Genomic DNA, 18,740 nt, shown 5'->3' with positions numbered 1-18,740 from the left:
CCGCAACAAGCGTCGCTCACTTCGCCATACCTTAAAACAGGAAAATAATAAAAACAATCTAAATAAAGAAATTGCAATTGTGAGTAGTGACCTCAAACGCTTGATAGTGGTGTGTAACCCAGCCATTTCAAAGTGTTTATCCACTTCGCCATGCCTCAAAAAAAGCAAAATAATAAAAATGATCTAGATAAGGGAATTGCAATTGTAAATAGTGTCATCAAGCGCTTAATAGTGGTGTGTAACCCAACCCTTCCTCCCCCCCTTCCCCCGACCCACCCCAATGAATCCCTCCCTCCCATCCCCTCCCCCACTACACCACCCTCCCTCCCTTGGCCCTCCTGGGCCTCCCCTAGGGGCTCCACCTATGGCCTCCACACTACACACCATTGTTGGGACCTCCCAACTACCATACCTCCCTATACAAACCACAACCATACTACCCTCCGTCCCCCCACCCCCCACCCCACCCCCTCCCTCTAACATCATTCCAGTGCCTCTTACTTTCTCCCTTCTCCTCCTCCCATTTTGTGAAGTTTTAGTGCTATTTAATTGTGTTTGAGGAGGGATTCCCTATGTTTTGACTAGCCTATTTTCAGCTATTTACCATATTACTATTCATGTGCGTATGTGCATTAAGTGACCAGAAAAACCCCCCAAAAAAAAAAAAAAAAAAAAAAAAAAAAAAAAAAAAAAAAAAAAGTCCAATTTCCTCTCTTTCTCCCCTTCACCTCTTCTCTATGGGTCATAGGTCTTTCTTGTTGTCCTCAAGCCACTTCGCAGTACTTGTCGGAGAATCAAAGAAAAAAGTTCCCCCCAATGCAGAGACTCTCAGACGGGCTGGATAAAGCAAAGCATAAGGAAGACCATGTTTTTGAAGAGTTTTCTTAATTGGAATAAATTCAGCTCTGCGCCTCTGCAGATCGGGGGAAAAGTCCTGATACAGCGAGATTTTGGCCCCATTATATAAAATCTCCCCTTTTTCTCTAGCCTTCCGCAACAGAGCCACTTTATCGTTATAATTGAATATTTTGACAAGGAGTGGTCTAGGGCGCTCATTTGGCAGACGTGGTTTAAAAGGGATCCGGTGGGCGCGTTCAATGCCAAAAAAGGGTGAAAAAGATGTGGCCCCAAAAGTCTCTCTAAACCAGTCCTCGAGAAATACAATGGGGTTGGCTCCCTCACTCCGCTCCGGTATGCCAATAATTCTAACGTTATTCCTACGGTTACGGTTTTCCAGGTCATCGATCTTCGCGCCCTGCATGTCCATTTGTTTCTTTAACCCTGAGATTTCTTGTTTAAGCGGGAATAGGTCATCCTTGACTGTACTTAGTCTTTCCTCTAATATAGAGGTTCTTTCTATGGTCTTGCTCAACCTATCCCCCATTGAACATAAGTCCTCCTTGATACCTTTCAGTTGGGTCTCTAGGCCTGTTATTGAGTCCTTGCAGGAATTGATTGCATATAGGAGATCTCTCAAAGTGGGTTCCCCCTCACTTACTGTTGTGCCCCCCTCCATGGTTACTGTGGGTAAACTGGCTGGTTTTATTACAGTGTTCGTTGCAACCGTGTAGTCTTTTCCTCCCCCAGCCCCTTTGGTACTCACGGTTTTCGTAGGGGGTACTGCTGCTGGTTTTGTTGTTATCGTGCCCCTGCTTCTCCTGTCCAAGGGATTTGTTACTTGTGCCGTCTGTGATTGGGTCCCCTTAGCCGGAGACAGAGAGGTCCGGGCAAAACGATCAAGTTTTGCTGCGGCGGCTGCTGATATTACTGGTGATACTAATGCGTTTGCCTGGCTCTTTGCGGACCATGTAGTTAGGGCTCCCGCCTGTCCCTTGGACATATTAAAGAGAGAAGAATATATACGGGAGGCGGCTCGCCCCCCCACCACGGGCTGCAGTTATGTCGGTCAAAAAAGAAAAATAAAAGAAAAAATTATAGACCTGGGTCTTTTCTCATTCTTTCTTCTTTTTTCCTTTTCCCCCTTCTTTCCTTCCTCCTTTTTTTTTTGCTGAGAAAGTTGTCTCCTTGCAGATCTCACTCGCTGCAATCTATTTTTTCCCCAGCAGGGTGCGGCAGAGTACACAGGAGTTCTCTCTCCACTCAGCTAATTCTGACAATAGCTGTAGCCCGTCCTGCTGAAGTCTCGCGGGACTTCCGACGGGGAAACCACTCGGCTCTATTTGCTGCCGACCCCCCTGTTCAACATCCAGAGGCACCCCCGGGCTTCTCACACCACAGAGCAGCGCAGCGTGCGACCATCCGGGCTCCCCCAATCCACCTGCAAGGTAAGAGCCAGACGGCAAGTGTAGACTTTGGGTGCACCTGGCATCTGAATGGTTGCTTATTTTTCCTCTGTCATTACGGTAGAGCCAGAAAACACTTTCTTCAAGAACAGGATGGGAGACTTTGGGTGCACCCGATTCCCGGAGGGGGGGGGCACTACGAGCGGGAGATGATGGTAGTACAGTGGCAAGCCGGGCTGGTGTCAGCTAAAAAGCTCTGGCAGGGCACATTATTTCCAGCATGGTCTCAGGCATAGTCAGCATGGTCTCAGGCATAGGTGAGGGGTATGGAGCGGAGGAGCTCGTACAAGTTACGGATTGTCACTTGCCACGTCACCTGCCACATGTTGCAGATTGTCACTTGCCACGTCACCTGCCACATGTTGCAGATTGTCATCTGCCTGCTGCAAGGTGCAGATTGTCACTTGCTGTGGCCCAGAGTGAAGGCAGGCAGCAGAGAGATGATGTAATCTCTCTGCTGCCCGTGACTGCACAGTGAGGGTGAAACTGTGGTAATGCAGGGCAGGCAGTAAGAGGTGACGTCATCTCTCTGCTCCCCCCGCTCGTTGGCCCGCTGACTGGCCTGTCTGCCCGCTCCACTTCTATCTGGCCTGTTCGCCAGCTCACCCGCCGACCAGCTGAATGGCCCACCCACTGGCCCGCCCACTCACTTACCCACTGACCCTCTGACTGACCGCCCACTCACCCGCCGGCCCGCTGACCAGCCTGCCCCCTCACTCCCCAGCCCATCACTAATTTCTCTGGGGGGGGGGGCAATTTCCCTGTTGCCCACCCCTGGTTCCTTCCCTGAATATGATACGTCTAAAAAGTTTGGTGAACGGTATCAGAAAACAAACAAAATGGAAGATACAACAAATTACCTTTATTGGGCCTTCAAAATAATCTCCATCCTTCACAACACATTTTTGGCAGTGTTCATAAAGCAAAGGCCTCTTTATGAATCAATCGCAGAACCGCTGTCACATATTCTTGCTGCCACGCCCGCTAAACATGTGCCTTTGACGACCCTCCTCAGGCAGGAAAACAGAAGTAAATCCACAGGTGCCAGTTTAGGGAAGTACGGTGGGTGATCGAGAACAGGTACGCCACGCTGAGCCAAGAATAGATGCAGACGGATCGCACAGTGCACAGCAACATCCACTGTCCAGTGTCCAGAGGTTTCCATCCGTTTTGCTTCCTGGTCATCTGTCAGCTTATGCGGCACAAATCAGGAACACATCTTCTGCTTATCCAAATCCTTGTGGACGATGGTGTCCTTACTAATGCCTACTTCCTCCGTCATCAATTAGAATCAGTCGCCAATCTCGTGCCAACATTTGTCACACTCGCTTGATCATGTCTGGCGTTCTGCTTCCGGACGGACAACCCGGACATGGCTCATCCTCAGTCGTTTATTTCTCATTGCGAAAGCATCTGAACCAAATTTTCTTCTCAAGGCTTCTGTCCCGTACACTTGCACCAACATTTCATGCATCTCTGTCACCATTTTCCCCAGTTTGTAGCAGAACTTGATGTTCACTCGTTACATTGCACTCTGACTCTGCCTGTCAAACTGACTACGTTTCACTGCCCGCAGCGGGTTTACCCTGATTGTCATGTGTACGTCACCCTAGGTGGCACTTCTTGACATGTCTCTGGATAGCCATGTGCATGCCCGCACACCTGGCCCATGTTGGTATTGAGATGTCGGACCATTCACAAAACCTTTTAGACACACCTCGTACCTTCGTATTAAATTGTAAAAATATTAGGATTCAGCAAAATCAAGTGCTTCTATAAAGGTTACTGAACACAATCTTTTTATGTATAAAGGCTTATTCAGACTTGGGGCCCTGTCTTTATGCATTAACATGCCTTATGTACACATTAACATGTGTTGTGTTAACAGAGCCCAATAAATGAATTACGTAATGAGCTGCCAATGCACCAAAATGGAGAAAAAAAAGACATACACCATTTTTTTGCAGTGTGTTAATATATGATATGTAAACGCGTTCACTGCCACAATGCAATGCAACTGAGAAGTGTGAATGGGCACTAACGGATTTACTTGAAATGTCTTGTGTCACACTGGATAGCAATCAGATTTTTTCAAAAACTGGCATAAGCTTTTAATATTTATTTAGAATATTCATGTTGTAACAGGTTTTTGAAGAGTTATAAGAAACAGAACTTTGTTATCCTTTTGTTAAAACCCCCTCCTTAAAAAAGAGTGATTTTGGCAAAATTGGGTTTACAGAGAATTTGGTACGTTACTCATAAAGTGTGTGCTTTTAAGGATATCTTAGAGGGACATGGCTTTATTTTTACATTAGTTTGGTTTATTCTTTTTTTTGTATATTTGATCATTATTTGTGTGCTGTCTCCTTAAATGTTTTATTCTACTTGTTTTTTATGTCACATTTTGAAAAAAATGTAAACTATTTAAAGGTGATGGTGGACCAATTTTTGCCACAAGAACACATCTAGGACAGTTGAAAGTTGACAGGAATTTATTTTTTATTTTATTTTTTTTATTTTTTTTTATTTATTTTTTTAAAATCCAGCAGCTACAAATACTGCTGACTTTTAATATTTGGACACTTAGGCCCAAATTCACAACCGAGATACGACGGCGTATCTCCAGATACGCCGTTGTATCTCTGAGTTGCGCCGTTGTATCTATGTGCCTGATTCTTAGAATCAGTTACGCATAGATATCCATTAGATCTGACAGGCGTAAGTCTCTTACTCGCGCAAATGCTCCCGATGTTTTACCCGATACTTTTTTTTTCAGAGAGAGAGAGCAGGCAGAGAGGGGGCGGAGAGCAGAGCAGAGCAGTCCTCAAAGAAAAAACCAAGACCTCCCCCCCGCCGCTGCCGTCTAGTTGATCAGCGCGGGGAACAATACAGCTTTCATTTGAATAGCTGTGTGTTCCCCCGCTGCGCCTCATATATAGCCCTTCCCCCTTGTCCGGGCACTTTGATAGACAGATCACCCGTCCCAGAATTGGGTGGGTGATCTGTCTATTAAAGTGCCCGGACAAGGGGGAGGGGCTATATATGACGAGGCGCGGCAGGGGAACACACAGCTATTCAAATGAAAGCTGTAATGTTCCCCGCGCTGATCAACTAGGCGACGGCGGTGGGGGGAAGGGCTTGGCTTTCTCTTTGGGGACATGGCTGCATTTGTGGGGGACATGGCTGCATTTGTGGGGGACATGGCTGCATTTGTGGGGACATGGCTGCATTTGTGGGGGACATAGCTGCATTTGTGGGGACATGGCTGAATTTGTGGGGACATGGCTGCATTTGGGGACACATTTAAAAAAAAGTATCGGTATTCGGTATCGGCGAGTACATGAAAAAAAGTATCGGTACTTGTACTCGGTCCTAAAAAAGTGGTATCGGGACAACCCTAGCTTGTACCCTCGTGATCAGGCACACTGTGCAGAGGTATAATATATCTACTTTCAGGCCTCGTACACACGACCGTTTTCCTCGACAGAATCCATCAAGAAACTTGGTGGGAGAGCTTTTTTGCAGAGGAAAACGGTCGTGTGTATGTTTTTCATCGAGAAAACTCGTGGAACGCGATGAGAAAAAAAGAGAACAAGTTCTCTTTTTCCTCGTCGGGAGTCTCAATTTCCGCGTCGTGTTTCTCGTCTGGGCTGGTTTTCGACGAGAAACACGTTCGCGTGTATGCTTAGAAACCCGCACATGCTCAGAAGGGTGGCGCCAGTGGAATCAAACTTCCCCTTTATAGTGCTGTCGTACGTGTTTTACCTCACCTCGTTTGAGAACAAGGAGATTTTGTCTTGACCGTGTGTATGCAAAGAAAGCTTGTCAAGATTCTCGACAAGCCTAACAAGGAACTCATCGAGTTTCTCGGTCGTGTGTACGAGGCCTAACAAAATGAACTGCAATGTCTTTCAACAAGTGATGGTTTCAGTACTGTCCATGGTACTGAAAAATATGGAACTGCTTATATTTGTCATATAAGCAGCACTGCTATTTATTTATTTTTTCCCCTCCAAATATAACAAAATTAGAGTGCATATTTAATTCCCCTCTCCCCTGTAAAAAAACAGTATTTTACTCCATAAAGAATGACAAATAAATCTCTTCAAAGTAAAGGAAACCCCCCTCTGACAGTTGCCAGTCACCAGGACAAGTGTCCCCATTAGTGGTGGCCCATCCAAAGGGGGCGCACATCCATCCCCTGATCTACATGCAGGGTGCTAGATGCATGGATTCCAATAGTTTTTTTTTTTAAGCACGTGATTAGAGCCAGAGGCTCTTATAGGCTTCAAAAAAGGTGGGCTTGGGGGGTGCAGAGCACTGCGCCTAGTCCACCTAGTTCGCTATTGTAACACTGATTCTCCATTCTCCATTCTCATCTATTATGAGAGAGTTAAAGTCCTTCTGCTGAGATTGAAAGATACATGACTCCACAGTGCCTGCAGCTACAGGGGTCAGTGAGGCCTTGTCCTAAAACTTCTTTACTGCTTAAAAGATTGTAAACATTTGAATGCCCATATCCTTTCCAGAGCTGTTCTTTAAATAACAATATTTTGATGCCTTTAGGTGCTTTTCCTATTTCTGCAAAGCTTAGGGCTTACATGTTTTTTTCCAGCACTTTAATGAAAATATTTATGGTACATCATTGACATTTTATTTTGTTCTTACAGATGCTCGTTTGAGAGCTGAGCTTATTTTGATTAGAAGAAGTTTGCTTCACCCAGTGAATCTGCATGTACATTTGTTCTGTGCTAATTCTAAACAAATGTTGTTTTATTAAAAAAAATACCCAATTTTAGCCACCAGATGGAGCTGAAGAGCATAATAAATACATACATCTTTGTAACTGGAGACAGGGCCTGCCCTACCATGGGACCCAGTGGACCCATGGTCCCAGGCAGCATTTTAAAGCAGAGTTCCAGCCATTTTAAATGTTTATTAAAAGTCAGCAGCTACAAAAAGTGTAGCTGCTGACTTTTAATAAACATCCACTTACCTGTTCCACGGTCCAGCGATGCGGCTGCACGGAGCGTCGCTCCTCTCCCCGCTCCTCTCCTTGGCGCCTCCATTCACATTCTGGGTACCCGGCCGTTACAGCTTTCAGCTTCACGGCTGGGCGCGCACTGCGCATGCGCGAGTCGCGCTGCGCTCCTGGAATGGACAGGCGATCTCCTGGGACCTGTCACGTGTCCCAGGACATCGCCTAGAGGGAGGGGCTGCATAGGGGCAGAGGAGGAGTCGCCTAGACGGCCCCTATGTGGAAATGCCAAATGTGGCATGTAAGGGGACGTGGAGTGCATATAGCGGAAGTTTCACTTTTGGGTGGAACTCCGCTTTAAGAGGGGTCTCACGGGATCTGCCTGTGGGAGTGCTGCGAAATGTTGCATCCAATGAGTGTGCAGTCGGTGCTGCATGTGAGACAGTTTCACACTGAGCAGATATTGATGCTTGCCAGAGCCGCTCAGTGTGTGACACTGTCATAGACCAGCTGTCAGAATTCAGCGTTGATGTTGGGGTGGGTGGGACCTGGGGTGGGCGGGACCCAGGACCCAGCAGCTAGCAGCTATCAAACACCAGCCAATGGAAAGGGGTCTGGGCGGGCTGCTATGTGTATGTGGCCCCACCCCCTTGCTTAAGCAACCCAATCATTGGCTGGTGTTTGATAGCTGCTTGGTCCCGCCCACCCCGGGTCCCGCCCACCCGGGTCCCGCCCACCCCTGACATCACCGCTGAATTTTGACAGTGGTCTCTCTCTGCTGGCAGTCAGATTACATGTCAGTTTAACACACAGTTTCGCTAAGCGTCAATATCGGCTCAGTGTGAAACTCCCATTCCTCTGTCAGTGCCAATCAGTGCCACATGTCAGTGCCACCTGTCAGTGCTAATCAGTGCAACTTGTCAGTGCCAATCAGTGCCACCTGCCAGTGCCAATCAGTGCCACCTGTCAGTGGCAATGAGTGACACCTGTCAGTGCCAATTAGTGTTTCCAATCAGTGCCACCTGTCAGTGCCAATCCGTGCCACCTGTCAGTGGCAATGAGTGACACCTGTCAGTGCCAATCAGTGTTTCCAATCGGTGCCAATCAGTGCTTCCAATCGGGGCCATCTGTCAGTGCCAATCAGTGCCACTTGTCAGTGCCAGTCCGTGCTAATCAGTGTTTACAATCAGTCAGTGCCAATTAGGGCCACCTAATATCAGTGCCAACCAATGCCACCTACCAGTGCCAATTAGTATTTCCAATCAGTAACACCTACCAGTAACAATCAGTGCCCGTGCTTCGAATCAGTGCCCATCGGTGCCACCTACCAGTGCCCATCAGTGCTGCCAATGAATGCCCATGAGTGCCACTTATCAACGCCCATCGGTGCTGCCAACTAGTGCCTATTAGTGCTGCCAATGAGTGCCACTAAATTATGCCAATCAGTTCTGCCTATTAGTGCCCATTAGTACTGCCGATCAGTGCTGCCTATTAGTGCCAATCAGTGCCATTAGTGCTGCTAATCAGTGCCACCTATCAGGGACCATCAGTGTTGCCTATCAGTGCTTTCTATTAGTGCCTATCATTGCTGCTTGTCAGGGATGGGGTCATGAACTCAGCAGCCAGGCACATTGTCCATGGGGGGCCGGCCTGGTGGGGCACAACTGAAATCTGTTGTTGTTTATTAATTCCACTGTTGATCTTTAGTATAATAGGTAATCACCACACTACTACCGTATTTATCGGCTTATACCGCTCACTTATTCCCCTAAGGGGAAAATCGTGGGTGCGTGATATACGCCGATACCCGCTTCCCGCGCTCATTCGGCCAGGCTCGGCTTTGCTCGTGCTCACGCATAAACGTCACAGAGCATGAGCACGAGCGAAGCCGAGCCCGGCTGAATGTAGCCGAGTGTACTGCACTCTGTATATGTCGGCGAAGGCGTTCAAACTGAGCGCGGGAAGCGGCGATTCGACGGGGTGAGAGCGCGGGAGAAGCCAGGAGGACACCACCGAAGCCGCAGACGGACGCCGGACCCGACAAGACCGCCGATGGACGCCGCGCAAGACACCAAAACTGTAAGTACTAAAATGTTTTTTTTTTTACAGGAATTGCCGGAGCGCACAATACCCCGATAAATACAGTATTTACAATAAACTACTGGAGGTAAAATAAAAAAAGTGTCAGTAAAAGGCCTGCTGCTAAGCATGTTATGTGTTCACACACCACGAAAAAAAAAAGTGCAGAGCTAACTTACTGATCAGTAACTTAACAATAATGGTGGAATCTTGCAATTTATGGAGATCTCAATAGGCTTCAATATTACGACAATACTGGTCTCTGATATGCACATATAATACACATCAAACTGAAAATAAAACATTCGGTATAAAATGAAACTTAGCAGGGATGGTGGAGACCCCTCCTATAGATATTGGCTATAAAAAAATGTCTTCATCAGTTCAGGCCAATATGTATTCTGCTACATATTTTTGGTTAAAAAATATTGCAATAAGCAATGGTTTGTGTAAAAGTTATTGGCCCAGATTCAGATACAATTGGGTATCTATCGGCGGGCGTAACGTATCTCAGATACGTTACGCCGCCGTAACTTAGGGCGCAAGTTCCGTATTCAGATAAACTTGCGCCCTAAGTTAAGGCGGCGTAGCGTATGTGGTCCGGCGTAAGCCCGCGGAATTCAAATTCTCCATGCAGTGGGCGTGTTGTACGGTAATGAAGGCTGACCCCACGTCAATTATGTTTTTGGCTAACGGCGCATGCGCCGTCCGTGAACGTATCCCAGTGCGCATGCTCCAAATTAACCCGCAAAAAGACAATGCTTTCGACGTGAACGTAAATTACGCCCAGCCCTATTCGTGAACGACTTACGCGAACAACGTAATCGACGGAAAATTTGACGCTGGCCCGACGTCCATACTTAACATAGGATACGCCTCATATAGCAGGGGTAACTTTACGCCGGAAAAAGCCTAACGTAAACGACTTTAAAAAATGCGCCGGGCGGACCTACGTTTCTGAATCGGCGTATCTACCTAATTTGCATATTCCTCGCGTAAATCTACGGAAGCGCCACCTATCGGCCAGCGTAAATATGCAGCCTAAGATACGACGGTGTAAGGCCTCGTACACACGACCGAACATGTCTGCTGAAACTGGTCCGTCAGACCAGTTTCCACGGACATGTTCGGTCGTCTGTACGGCCGACCGGACAATTGTCCGGCGGATCGGACAGGTTTCCAGCGGACAAATGTTTCTTAGCATGCTAAGAAACATGTCCGCTGGAAGCCTGTCCGTCGGACATGTTCGGTCGTCTGTACGACTCACCGGACATGTCCGCTCGGCCGAAAGCCCTCGCATGCGTCGAAGTGATTCGACGCATGCGTGGAAGCATTGACCTTCCAGGGTCACGCACGTCGCTGCGTCATCGTCGCGGCGACGGCGCGGCCACGTCACCGCGTTCGCTGTCCGCGGGAAATTTTGTCTGATGGTGTGTACAGCCATCAGACCAAAATCCGCCAGCGGACATGTCCGATGAAAACGGTCCGCGGACCGTTTTCATCGGACATGTCCCGTCGTGTGTATGAGGCTTAAGAGACTTACGCCGGTCGGATCTTAGGGAAATCTATGCGTAACTGATTCTACGAATCAGGCGCATAGATACGACCCTGCACACTCAGAGTTACGATGGCGTATCCAGAGATACGCTGTCGTAACTCCTATCTGAATCCGGGCCACAGTGTCTACAAAAAAGGGAATACCGTAGATTTATGGGATTTTTAATCTGATTTTCTGATACATTTCTTTGATCCCATGTAAGTCTATTAGAAGGGGTCTCCCTGATTAAAGCGGATGTGCCATGGGAACAAAATATTAAAAGTCAGCAGCTACAAATACTGCAGCTGCTGACTTTTAATAATAGGACACTTACCTGTCCTGGAGTCCAGCGCCGATCGCAGCAGAGCACGAGCGATCGCTCGTCACTCTGCTGCTCCCCCCGCCATCCACGCTGAGGGAACCAGGAAGTGAAGCGCTGCGGCTTCACTGCCCGGTTCCCTACGGCGCATGCGCGAGTCGCGCTGCGCCCGCCGATTGGCTCACACGCTGTGTGCTGGGAGCCGAGTGTTCCCAGCACACAACGGGCGACAGACGGGATGTGACGGAATGCCCGTCTTTCGCCCGTATCGTGTGGCCGGAAGTGGGTGCAAATACCTGTCTTTAGACAGGTGTCTGCACCCCCCTCCCCCCTGAAAGGTGTCAAAAGTGACACCGGAGGGGGGGAGGGTTCCGATCAGCGGGACTCCACTTTAGGGTGGAGGACCGCTTTAAAAACGATAGACAGTATCTAATGATGTTTTCCGAATGTCCGCCATAAACAGAGACCATGCGATCTTTCTCCGCATGGTGTGATTTATAGTAGTGGGTTCTCTTTACCATCATACAGAGTTGGAATCACCCCCCCCCCCCTCTGTATTTGCATTGTGAGATCACGGGATTGCTTTTTTATCAAATTTGTAAAATCTCTTTAATTGAAATTTCATTTTACCATTTATCTGAACTGACTGATGATATGTGGAACATAAAAAAAATTGTTAAATCTGATTGAAGCCCGGTTATATACAACATACAGCAATCATAGAACGAACCTTCCAGCAAAATGAGACATCAAAGCCTATCCAGAACGGATAAACCATTTAAGCTTATCAGCTTAAACTCAGATTAGGCCTAAAAAGTCCTAGTTTGCAGCCGTGCGGACTCTTTAAGGAGAAACTATGTCTGGGGAAAAAAATTAGTACATATTGGCAATACATACACAGTTCCAATGTTTTGTCTTTTTTTTTTTTTAATGCTGCAGGTACAGAACAATATCTGTTGATCCTGCCAGAAATCCAGTGAGTGCCTAACTTCCTGTACTGTTAGGTAGATTCAGTAAGAGTTAGGCCGGCTTATCGGTAGATAAGCCGACCTAACTCAGAATCTACGCCGACTTATGTTTAAGTGTATGCTCAAACAGAGATACACTTAAAAATATCTAAGATAGGACGGCTTGCGCCGTCCTATCTTAGATTGCTAGGTGGCGCTTCCATTGCGGTCGGCGTAGAATATGTAAATTAGTAGATACGCCGATTCACGAAGTACATTTACGCCGTTTCCGTAAGCCATTATCAGGCCTAAAGTTATTCCATCTATTAGATGGAATAGCAATGTTAAATTATGGCCACCGTTCCTGCTTCGAGATTTGAAATTTTTACGTCGTTTGCGTAAGTCGTCCGTGAATAGCGATTTACGTTGTTTACGTCCATGTCGAAATCAATAGGCCCGTACGGCGTACTTAGCCGCAATGCACACTGGGAAATGTAGGCGGCCGGCGCATGCGCAGTTGGAAAAAAAACATGAAAAACGTAAGGTCAAGCACAATTAACATACAACACGCCCCCCTTACACACATTTGAATTAGGCGCCCTTACGCCCGCCCGCTTTAGGCTACGCCGCCGTATATTAGCAGGCAAGTACATTGTGAATCATGTACTTGCCTAGCTAACTTACGGCGGCGTAGCCTAAACACGCTAAGCTACGCCGCCGCAAGTTTAAGCATATGTACCTGAATCTACCTATGTGCCTCTACTGCAATGAAATTCTAAGCAGGGTGATCAGGACTGCCTCAGCTCTCCTTTGCTAAACTACAGACCCCTCCTTATGGTATGGAAAGGAGGAGAAGGAAAGGTGTTTTGTAGTTTATCGGAAAAGGTAACAACACTGCTTAGAATTTCAGTGCAGCAGAGGCAACATTGTGATCTCAGCAGCAGGAAGTTAGGAGAGCCAGAGCAGAGACTGTAATGAGTCTATCTGTGGACTTCTCTCCCGCAACACAAACAGATCACCAAATTAGTGACAATAGGAAGAAACCTTAAAGTGGAAATAAACTGTATCATTTACCAAAGTCTCAATTTATTCAGACTAAAACCTCATACACACGATCTGACTTTTCCATGGATTTTTGTCCGAATGGGTGTTGGCCGTCAACTGCATACACACGGCAGAACATTTTCAGCCAAGTTTCACTTGTTTTTTCATCTCTTTACCGCCACCCTTTGGGCAACTTCTGCTATTTGTTGTCTGATCTTTAGCATTGGTTCTGACCATGCGTGTTTGGACTTTGGACTTTAGTCCGATGGACGTGTGTACACGCGATCGGATTATCCACCATCGGACATTTGTTGCCGGAAAGTTTGAGAGCATTCACAGCGAACATTTGTCTGTTGAAAAACCGAAAACATTTGTCCGATGGAGCGTACACACGGTCGGATTGTCAGATAAAAAACGTTCCTCGGACCATTGTTGTCAAAAAGTCTGATCGTGTGTATGGGTCTTAACACAACTAATATACAAAAATATACTATACAGTACATTGATTTCTCCACTTAGCTGTTTGTGCCCACCTCTAAAAGCAAACATGCACAGCACAGTCCTTGGACCCTCTACTTTGACTTACACAATCAAAGGTTGTTGTCTACAGGAATGAGGGAGATACTGAGCAATACCATGGATTGCAGGGTGTCACCGAAAATTGCGGGTAGATTCAAAAGCAGATTGTGGGAAAACCAGAGTGTGGCCATAACCCAAACTTTTGGCAATAATTTTGTACAGGTACTCATGATATAGCCATATGAAATGTAGACAAGCCAGCCATAAATGGATCGAAGCTCAGCTGGTTCAGAAGATTCGATCCATCTTTGGGTAGGCTGGTTGTAGCCAAATCAATCCATCAGTTGACTTGGGTACAACCAACCTGTTAGATTTTTTTTACATGTGATAACTGCTGGCGGTTAGAGCCGCCAGCAGTAATCATTGTGTTCAGCCGGCCAGGGAGGCTCCCTGCCAGCAGAACACAATATCGCTGCGGAAGATATTCCTCCGACTGTGTCGATGGGGGAATTGAACGATTTTTTTTCCTTCCACTTGTGGTTTGAAGCATAGACGTGCGCAGGGGGTGTGCCAGGTGTACCTTGGTACACCCATACTGCCCCGCCGATTCCCCATACTGCCCCCCACCATAGTGATGCTGACTTCTCTCCTCTCCCCCAGGCTGCTGCGGAGATGTTTCAGGATGGAGAGTGGGGGAAGGGCTAATCGATATGTCATTTACTGGTCCCTTTCAAAATAAACACAGTGAACCAAGGGTGGACTGACAACTCATGGGGCCCCCGGGCAATAGGAGATTATGGGGCCCCTGGGCAATAGGAGATTATGGGGCCCCCGGGCAATAGGAGCTTATGGGGCCCCCGGGCAATAGGAGATTATGGGGCCCCTGGGCAATAGGAGATTATGGGGCCCCCGGGCAATAGGAGATTATGGGGCCCCCGGGCAATAGGAGATTATAGGGCCCCCAGGCAAAAGATTATGGGGCCACACAGTATACACACACATACAGTATGCATACACAGTATACACACAGTGGGCCAGATTCACAAAATAATTACGCCGGCGTATCTATTTATACGCCGCGTAATTTTACATTTCCTGCGTCGTATCTTTGTTTTGTATCTACAAAACAAGATACGACTGCATCTGGGATCGATCCGACAGGCGTACGTCTTAGTACGCCGTCGGATCGTAGATGCATTTTTTCCGCCGGCCGCTAGGTGGCGTTTCCGTCGAATTCCGCGTCGAGTATGCAAATTAGCTAATTACAGCGATCCACGAACGTACGTCCGGCCGGCGCATTTTTTTACGTTGTTTGCGTTCGGCTTTTTCCGGCGTATAGTTACCCCTGCTATTATGAGGCATACTCGATGTTAAGTATGGCCGTCGTTCCCGCGTCAAATTTTGAATTTTTTACGTCGTTTGCGTAAGTCGTTCGCGAATACGGCTGTACGTCATTTACGTTCACGTCAAATCCAATACGTCCTTGCGACGTAATTTGGAGCAATGCACACTGGGATATTTTACGGACGGCGCATGCGCCGTTAAAAAAAAACGTAAAAAACGCGGGGTCGAGATAAATTTATATAAAACACGCCCCCAACATCCCCATTTGAATTACGCGGCATTACGCCGCAACACATACGTTACGCCGCCGTAAATAAGGGCACACGTTCTTTCTGAATACAGAACTTGCGCCCAACGGGGATACGTTACGCCAGCAGAAAGATCCGCTGATCTTTCAGAATCTGGCCCAGTATATATACACACATAGGATACACATACACACACTGAAAAGGTACTGGAGAGGGGGGGGGGGGGCAGCTATAATCTTGGGATTTGTAGACCAAAAGGATGTCGGTAAGGGACATTTCAGGGACAGATGTAAAAAAAAAACCACAGATTTTTACATACTGTCCTTGGCTTTACTGAGGCTGGCAACCCTGATGGGGCCCATTGGGGGCATGGCAGTGCCCGAGTACCCGAATGGTCAGTCCACCCCTGCAGTGACACACTCACCCACTGTGTTCAATCATAACTGAAGTATAGTAAACTGTGTTTATTATGCTTTAGTTTGTGAAGGAACAGGAAGCCGATCAGCACAGAGCACTTCCCATTCATTCACTATCCTGTGCAGCTGAGGTTGCAGAGAAAGGCATGCGTGTTTGAGCTTTGGCGTGCACACCCTAATGCAATAGGCTGAGCACACCTATGGGTGGAAGGAAAGAAAATTGAATCATCTATGCTTGCCCTAATATTAATTAATAAGTGAACTAGCACTTTAACTGGTGTACTACCTGGATGAAGAATGGAGCAGGTAGACTTTATGTTTCCTGTGTGTTTCTCAAAGCCCAGTTTGGCTAGAACGTTTAACACATAGTAGATATGTTCACCCTGTTTAAAATTCATTGCATTACTTCAAATCAGAAAGCTTCATGCTTGCCCATTCCATATCTGGCATGACTGTAATAAGTGTTTTGTCTGTGTTTCATTGTGCTTTGACTGAATATACACATTCGGAATTGAGCTCCCGCTGACAGCTGTGATGAACGATAAGAAAATGACCTCAAAGGATTCTCAGGCATCATTCTGGAAGAGGTTGATAATGAGCAAACGTTTCTTGTTTTATTTAATGACAGGGCCACGAGCGTCGTCTCTCTATTCACAAATTTATGTCATCCCGGGTAAAACACAGACAACTGGAGCACATATTTCCAGCCTTTCATACTGAACAATATAATCATCCCCTATCAGTTTTTATTCTTTTTCTTGATATAAAATTATGGAGCCTCATTCAGAGCTCACAAGGAAGGACAGCTGTAAAGGTAGAACATATACAGCCCATTCCACACACCTGATAGGTACACCTGTTAGATTATATTGTTACCTGCATAACCATGAATGCTTGTGCATATTTCTGACAAACACAAAATTATTTATTTAAAGTGACTGTTACTATGTAGAAGACACCAGAGCAGAATAAACCTGTATACGGAATACTCACCTTTCTAGCAGGCAGAGAGGAACATCTCCCTTATAAACTTCAGCTGCTGACAACCTGGAAGTGGCAGAAAGCATGTCCCCTGCTGCACTCTGTGGTTTCTCCCACCAGCTCTTATCTTACTACAAGACACAGTGGTGACAAAGGGCTTAGTGCAGTGGTTCTCAACCTGGGGTTTGGGACCCACTCGGGGGTCGAATGATGATTTGCCAGGGGTCACTGAATCCTATTCCTGAAGCCCGTACCGCTCTCCTAGCCTTTTTGCAGCTGCCCAGCAGGGCTGTCCCTGGAGCATGTGGCCACCCAGCTGGGCTGTTCCTGGAGCCCACGACCGCCCACTCCGACTCTTTACAGCCGCCCGTTCAATTCACAGAATGGCTCAGGGGCAGAGACTAGAGGTCAGCTGACTGGTGAGGAATGTGAAGTGGGAGGGGCGGAGGAGACCCTATCTCCTGATTTCGGGATAGGTATCACTGCTATGAAACACCACCAAGTCGGAGAAACAGTGAGTAACACTACCTGTGATTATAGTTGCCATTAAAAGTCCCCACTACAGTTCTCAGATCAGCAGATGACCTTGATCAAGAGCACCTAAGTTGGCTGATCAGAACTCCCCCCAGCATTGCCACTGATCCCATTCCCCACCAAGGAGTAAGAGAAGGAATAAAAATAGAGAATACATGGAAGGGAGAGGAAAAGAGGGGGAAGAACAAAGAAAAGGGAGAGAAAGAATAAGAGAACAAGAAAAACAGCTAGAGAGAGGTATGGGGGGAAAAAAATCAAAATTAAGATAGAGAGAGATAAAAGGGAAAGGAAGGAGAAGAGAGAGAGAGAGAGAGAGAGAGAGAGAGAGAGAGAGAGAGAGAGACATCCTAAAATGTACCATAAGAAGTTTTAATACTGTACGATTGGAAGGAACTCAGGGAGCGCTAAATATCCGTGGGTTAGGGGTGCAAATTACTTGCCTTGCCTTGGGTGCTGACAACCCATGCTACGAAAATAATTTTACTGTTAAGGGTCCCCACAACTTGGCAAATTTTATCAAGGGGTCACGGCACTAGAAAGGTTGAGAACCACTAGCTTAGTGGGAAGAACCAGAGCATGCGGTGGGAGGGTGTGGACACTAATCGTCAAACCTACAGATAGCAGTGGTGGCCATGTCAGAGGGAGCTAGGTAAGCAGTGTCCCTTTTGTGTGGTGCGTTGCTCTTTGTGGTGCAGTTCTCTCCACCCCCTTGTGAGGCTTAAAAAACAAGGAGAGAAGTTAGTTTATGTAACGGAACCCCATCGCACTCCACTTGAGTGCTTGTATCAGTACACTGCTTCCTTTAAATCTGGGCCTTCAGATAGCAGATATTACAGCCACATATTGCAACCACAAACCAGGCGAGACTAGCTCAATTACTAAACTGCAACATGGAATGTTTATTTGCACAAAAACACGCAACTATATACACCAGGAGGACACCCCCCTTTCTGATCATATTACCCTAGCAATACAAACCGTAACTGAAAAAGAATTAACATTGCTAATTAACTAGCAGTGACTCCATGCCCACCTGGCCATTGTGATTAATCAGGATTTCACTACAGGTCAGACTTGTTGTCACAGAGCTTTACACAGTAGATTACACTACATTATACACTACATTATCATAACTATAGACACTGGACACCTTCACATTATAGTAGGAGCCCCCAGTAGCAGACGGACCGTCTCCTACATTTTACAGAGGCCAATGTGATCAGCTCTTTAAATTAACATGTATAGTTCAGAATCAAATAAACCAGGAATAGTCTTTATATATTTCCTGGGAGTTATTGTGGATAAACTGTTCCATTTTAAGTAATCCAAGCCACAGTCTCAATGTCAATTAAATAGCTGTCCATCATTTTCTTGGTCACCCTGTGCCCCTAATAGACACTTAACTTAGACATTGGAGGTACATGGAGAGCTGAAGCAAGGGTTTCCAAACCTCTCCAAGGGATTCTGGGTTCCACAAGGAATGGGAGAATT

This window comes from Rana temporaria, chromosome 2, assembly GCF_905171775.1.
Source record: "Rana temporaria chromosome 2, aRanTem1.1, whole genome shotgun sequence".
NCBI lineage: Eukaryota > Metazoa > Chordata > Amphibia > Anura > Ranidae > Rana > Rana temporaria.
The sequence above is the reverse complement of the archived record's forward strand: the minus strand, read 5'-3'. Positions refer to the sequence as shown.